The sequence below is a fragment of the Danio rerio genome, chromosome 9 (genome assembly GCF_049306965.1).
Source record: "Danio rerio strain Tuebingen ecotype United States chromosome 9, GRCz12tu, whole genome shotgun sequence".
Taxonomy (NCBI): Eukaryota; Metazoa; Chordata; class Actinopteri; order Cypriniformes; family Danionidae; genus Danio; species Danio rerio.
In genome coordinates, this window is record NC_133184.1 from 31186248 (window position 1) to 31193352 (window position 7105).

General features: G+C 34.3%; 1 long non-coding RNA gene across 1 annotated transcript; it reads left to right on the plus strand.

Moving 5' to 3' along the window:
• The first annotated feature begins 299 nt into the window (after positions 1 to 299).
• LOC137490359 (uncharacterized) lies at positions 300 to 4250 on the plus strand. Its single transcript, XR_011009781.2, has 2 exons — positions 300 to 364; positions 1959 to 4250. It is a non-coding gene; the product is annotated as an uncharacterized lncRNA (long non-coding RNA).
• The last annotated feature ends 2855 nt before the right edge of the window (positions 4251 to 7105 follow it).

The window sequence follows — 7105 nt, forward strand, 5'->3', positions numbered from 1 at the left end:
CACGACTGTGTGCTTTTTACAAAGCAATCCCCTGAACTTTCCAAAACTGCCTAAGATGCCTGAATGCCTCAAAGCTTTGTTCTCATGGCCATGAAACTATCCCTTTGACTGGATATGATCTAAAATGTGTGACCACGTTGTAATTAATTAATCAAGACTTTTAAGTCTTCAGGTTGTTAATGGAGGAAATGGGTTATAATTGCAGAAAGCAATTTGCCAGATCAAGTGCAGTTTGAGTATACTCAAGGGATGTTGAGCAAAACATTGTGGTTTAGAATGGAGGAAAGTCATTTAAACCCATCAGACCTCCTTCTTCTTCTTTATCATCAACATCTTCTGTGCTGTTTCCAGCTTTTTTTTCGAGGTAAGATAAAGCCTTCTACTGTGCTTTAAGCTTTCCTGTCTGTATTTGCTATATGTATTATACATTGGAGCTATAGGAAATACCAAATACGTTTTTTTATTAGTCTTTTGTGAAACGTTTATTTTTATGGATTTTTAAAAACCCTATAAGAATGTAACTGTTAAACAAAAGAACCTTTGTATATTTTTACAAAACATTATGGAAATTCTCTCTTTGCAATGTCTTTTCTAATGAAGTCATTATGAACATCTGTCTATTTGATCCTATATATGAAGAGTTTAGATGCAAAAACCTCTAAATGCCATCTGAAATTGTCCTCTAAAATGAGTATTTTTATCAGGCTCCTGTGTATATGCTCAGTAGCATCACTTTTATTGCAAAGAATAAGTAATTTTTCTTGTTTTTAAAGTAAAATATTTAAACATAAATAAAGAAGGCTGAGAAAAATGTTAATTTTCAATAGAAAGTACTTAGAAGTTTTTGCATCTGAACTCTTCTTATATACATACACACACACACACACACACACACAGTTGAAGTCAGAATTATTAGCCTCCTTTGAATTTTTTTTCTTCTTTTTAAAATATTTTCCAAATGATGTTTAACAGAGCAAGGACATTTTCACAGTATGTCTGATAATATTTTTTTTGTCTGAAAAAAATCTTATTTGTTTTATTTTGGCCAGAAAGTGCTCTAATAATTCAGGTAATAAATCTGACTTCAACTATACTGTATGTATGTATGTATATATATATATATATATATATATATATATATATATATATATATATATATATATATATATATATATATATATATATATATATATATATATATATATATTTTTTTTTTTTTTTTTTTTTTTTTTTTGTATACCTTTTATTTTCAGATAATTAGGCAACAAGCATTGTCCATCACTGTGTTTGTACGTGTCTAGTATAATGACCACCACACCAGTGAGTGGATCTGTCTGATTGATCCCTGGCAGTTATTTTATTGCTGTACCCTATGGTTTTATGCTTATGGATAGTCTGTAAAAAAAAAAAATGTATATATATATATATATATATATATATATATATATAGTGAATTTGTAATGAGAAAAGCCAACAAGCAGTATTAAAGAAGCTTTTATTCAGATAATTTTTGCTCAGCAATAAAAAGTGTAAGACATTATTGTTATGCTTTTCCAAACAATGATTAATGATTTAATGTTTTTGAACAAATCTACTTGGCTAAATGAATGATTAAATTATTTTTTGTTAATCAGTTTAAAGGAATAGGTTAATAGAAAAATGAAAGTTCAGCTTGAGTTTTTTTCTTCTGTTGAATGCAAAACTAGATATTCTGAAGAATGTTGGAAAAAATAGCTATTGACTTCCATATTTCTTTCTTTATGGATGTTAATGGCTGCCATATTCTTCAGAATATCTTGTTTTACATTCACCAGAATGTAAAATGAATTCATTAAAGTTTAAAACTTTTTGAGATGGAAGTAGATGTGGAGGAAATTTTCAGTTACAAATGAATATGCATGAATCTGAAAATCAGAAATATTGAAACAAGACTAATCTCAGGTTTGTAAATATTTCAGTGCTAACCACAACGACTTTGGGTGACCATGACAGAAGTCTACATCAACAGTTCTGATAAATTAAACACATCCCAGGACCTTACCAAAGTAGACTCTGCAGAAGCAGTGTTTATCTGGATTGTATGCATCTTCGAGATCCCGATCCTCCTCTTAACCCTCTTTGCATTGTTTTTTCTCATCAAGTCTCACCGTGCTTCTTCAGTTTATGTGATTCATTTGATTCTGTCGGATCTGCTACAGATTGGGTTTATCTTGGTATTAACAACCGAGTTAGCAACAGCCAGACTGTGGAGTGCATACAAATACTGTTTGACCGCAGGCCTGTTTTTCATGGCATCTATTGCCATTGAGAGGTACCTTCTAGTTTCTCATCCACACTGGTACAAATCTCACCATTCTGTCAAAATGTCCTGCTTTGTTTCTGTCATCATCTGGTTAGTGCCTTTGACCTTTTCCAACTTTAAACAGCATGCTGTTTTTACACTGGTTTCTGAATGCATAGCATGTTTTATCCCTTACTCGCTAATCCTCATGTCTTTTATTGGAACATGGAGAGGTCTTTCTCATGCAATATCACTTACTTCTCACAAACGCAGATTCATTTTGGGCAGTTTGTCTCTTGTGCTGTTGAACTACACATTTCTAATCCTCCCTCTGACAATTATAAATATTTGTCTGATGATTTTTGGACAGCAGCATCCTTTTGTTTGGAAAGTGTATATATTTTGCCACTGTCTGTTATATCTCAACCCACTTGCTGACTCTTTATTGTACTTGTTCATGAGAAGCGATGCCGACAGCATAATGAAGTCTCTTTATTGTTGCGGCGCAGCAAAATTCACAACAGCCATATCTCACACCAACATGCATTCAATAACTGTACCAAGTTCTGTACACTAGTAAGCATCTTTTGCTGTATCCAAAAATCCCTCTATACCCTTAAATAGTCATTTGAAGAAGCATCCATTTCTAGTGGTGTCTGAAACAATAGTGGGCGTTCTGATGTGCACTCAATCAATCAATGTTCTGCAACACAGACAACCCATGTACACTCGACAGATGAAAATACCCATAGTGTACCCACAAATTAATTTCTGCAATTGAACAAAATATGATGTCCACAACAGTACTTACTTTACTTACTTACTATTTGTGTCTGTTTATAAATAGATTATTTAATTAAAGTAAGATTTGCATGCAAGACAGAAATCTGATAATTAGTTTCATTATCAATAACCAGCTCTCTAAGTGTTAAAAAACTATCACAGGGTTTGACCAAGAAGTTTAAAATCTGAAATGTCTGAGGGATTTATCAACCAGCAAAGGAAACACAAACAAAATTATTTCCTTCCGAGTGCTCGAATTCCTTTTCATTGACTCCTTCAAGTGGACTATATTAGTGGACTAATGAATGGAATAGTGAATGATGCTGACAGTTTCAGACACAGCATGCATGTTTTTGTGGTAGTTTTAAATCAGTTGCGAAGTCCTCATTTGTAGTTTCTTAATTTTAAACTTTTGGAAATACTTTACAGTATGGGTGTAATATTATCACAATTATGAGTTGTATTATTCAAGACTATAACCATCACGTTTTTAATGCATCAGCAACTAATGATTATTTTTATCTGAATAAAATATTAAGAAATGTATGAAATGCTGTTTATTAAATGTCTCATCTATAGCTGTTCCTTAAAAAATAGTGTGTCAATTATGAAAGTAGGTCAAAACGATGTATTTCAGCGTCCAATTGTCTCCTTTAATTAATCATTAACTAATGATATCAAAAGACTTTATCATGACAACATGTAGTGATCAATCCGGCAGTTGGATTCTTTGCATGAGTCTCTGGCTGCACAGGTCCATGCACTTCCATCATGACAGACTCTTATCATTCTCAAGGCCACTGACATTTTAAGGCTGCATCTTTGCCTCTTTTCTGTTTGGCCAGAGAAGAACTGGTCCACCGACTGAGTCTGGTTTCTCCCAAGGATTGTTCTCCACTTTATCAACTGCTAGGAAATCTGCTTCCTTGCCGCTCTCACCTGAAAATGCTCTTCAGTGGATCGTCCTTCAACACTATTAGACTGAACTGAGTCCATTTTGACCTAACAAGAACTACCAGCATTCTGCCATTAATCTGCGACCCATGTGATATACTGAAGATTTTCCACAAAGTGACATATTGTTATACTTTTTCCTGTTCATCTATTGTATGTGAAGAGGTTTTGACACAATCTACATTGTATAAAGCACTATAAAAATAAAGATGACTCCTGAAATGTAAACAAAGTGAAACACCCTAAAAGTCTGAAGTCTGTTGGCAAGGATGCAATTAGACCTGTCACAATAATCAATACATCTACCTATCGCACAACACATGGCCATGACCCATCATTTTAAGTGATGCAATATATGTCGCCCATAAAAAAACTATTTTAGCTGATTTTGCAACACCTCTATCTCTGTTGGAGGAGTCAGTTTCAGTATGGTTAATAAAACACTGTAGTATTTACTATAAATTACTATACTATAGTATATTTTCATGTGGGTCTGACAACTGAAAATACAGTAGATCTGGTCTCTGGTACATTTATTATTATTTATTTGTTTAGGATATTTGTTTGTTTCGCATTCTAATTCTTATGCCTAATTATTAAATAGTTCAAATGACTATATTTAGATGAAATATTCTTTGATAGTGTACTTGTATGATGACGATATTATATTGTCTATCTGATGTTTATCGCAGTATATTTCGGAGCAATATATATCAGACTACAAAAAGTAGATATTGTGACAGTCCTAGATCCAATACTTTTAATATCTACAGCAATGCTTTAATTCTTCAACAAACCAGTTATCTCACATTAAAAGACTTCCATATATCTTCAGGAATCATCATGGGTATATCTTACAGTATTTTATTTTCCTCTCAGTACAGACAGTCTAGTAATAATTTAATGACTAATAGATGATTGCTAGATGCTGTTACTTATGATTATAGTAAACAAAAATAAACTTCAGTTATTCATTCATTCATTTTCCTTTGGCTCAGTACCTTTATTCATCAGGGGTCACCACTGCATAATGAACCGCCAACTTATCCAGCATTAGTTTTACACAGCGGATTCCCTTCCAGCTGCAACCCAGAACTGGGAAACATCCATACACACACCACAACTACAGCCATATCACTCTGCAGCCCAAGACCGGATCCTCACTGAAGCTAAGCAGGGCTGAGCCTGGTCGGTACCTGAATGGGAGACCACATGGGAAAGCTAGGTTGGTGTTGAAAGTGGTATTAGTGAGGCCAGCAGGGGCCACTCAACTTGAAATCTGTGTGAGTCCTAGATTCCCAGTAAAAGTGAAGAGGACACTCTACTGTCAGTGGGCGCCGTCTTTCAGATGAGATGTTAAACCGAGGTCCTGACTGTCTGTGGTCATTAAAAATCCCATGGCACTTTGTGTAGGGGTGCCTCAATCGGCCCTTACGATCATGGCCTCCCAATTATCCCCATCCACTGAATTGGCTCCGTCACTGCCTTTACACTCTACCAATAGCTGTTGTGTGGTGAGCGCACTGGCGCAGTTGTGCAAGTGGATGCTGCACACTGGTGGTGGAGAGACCCCCCCTCATGATTGTGAAGCGCTTTGAGTGTATGGCCATGCATAATAAATGGGGAACCAGAGCACCCAGAGGAAACCTACGTGGACATGTGAAGAACCTGCAAACTCCAAACTGAAATGCCAACTAACCCAGTAAGGACTTAAACCAGCAACCTTCTTACAGTGAGACAACAGTGCTAACCACTGAGCCACCGTGTCTAATTTTTACCAAATATATACAATCGTAGTTTGCTGACCACAAATGGCCATTATTATTAGACAGAATCTAAAGATACAAAAGAAAAAAAAGCTTTTGTGACATACACTGCCTTTTGCAACAGAGCTATAAAAAAGCTACTGTATGTTTTGTGCTGGATCATGTGCACATTATACTGTGTCTTTACATGTGATTAAATGATTAAAAAATTTTTTTTAGAACTACCAGAAATCCTAGATATTTATTTAACAGAGGGTGATAAATAAAGCAAAAAACAGAGACATTACAAGCAATTTGATCGAACAAGACATTACAGTAAATAAGGTTTATTTTAATACAGAGTATTGATGGCAAGATCATATACTTTATAACACTTTTTAATATAGGAATAACTTACTAGATAGTTCAAGCCAGTGTTTGTTTCAGAAATCCTTTTCATTTTGCACAGATGTTCGTTCAAACATGTTTCTAGCATGTCAGCTCAAGCAGGTCACCTGAGTCAAGCGTATCAGTCAGCTGATAGATCAGCCGATTCATGATTTACACCCACTGAATACACACTCATTTAGCTGCATTTGCACTGCATCATTTTAGGCTGATGATATTGGTATTGTTCAGTGTATAATATATAGTGTTAAAACATTTCAAATGTATTTGACCCATTTAAAAGATATATAAATACAAAAATATAGATTAGGTGTATTTTTTATTATCCCTATGATCATTGGTGTGTATTACAGTTATTTAGCTACAATTTTAGAGTAAGGGTTTGCTGAAGACGACACACAGCAACAGTATTTATGGTGCAAAAAAATCAATGAAATGTACATACTCATGCAATGTTGGTGAACGTTCTGTATAAATTAAGACACATCTGTATACTTGGAGGATGGAAAACAATTACCAGCGTACAAGGCTGAATCAGAATAAAAGCAGGATTTTTTTATTTGTTTTCCAGGGAAAACCCCCAACATTTAAGAATGCATGAATATTTTAAGGCTTTCAAACAATTGTCATTATATATGAAGTCAATAGGGAGAAAACAGCCACTAACATAATGAAAATGTTGTAAATTTGAACTGTACACAAGGGTTAATATGGTACAGTCTGCATTGCAAAAACAAAGCAAAGTGAAGAAACAAGTGTAACTGTGTGTGTGTGACGCAGAGAGCACAGGGAGTACAGAACAGGCAGTACTAAAACAGAACATGGAGTTTTACAGTATGTTTAATTTTTAAGCAAAAACAATGATTTGATAATTGTATGATACTTTTCAATAAATGAATAGATTTTTATGAATACTAAAAGAAATGAAATATAT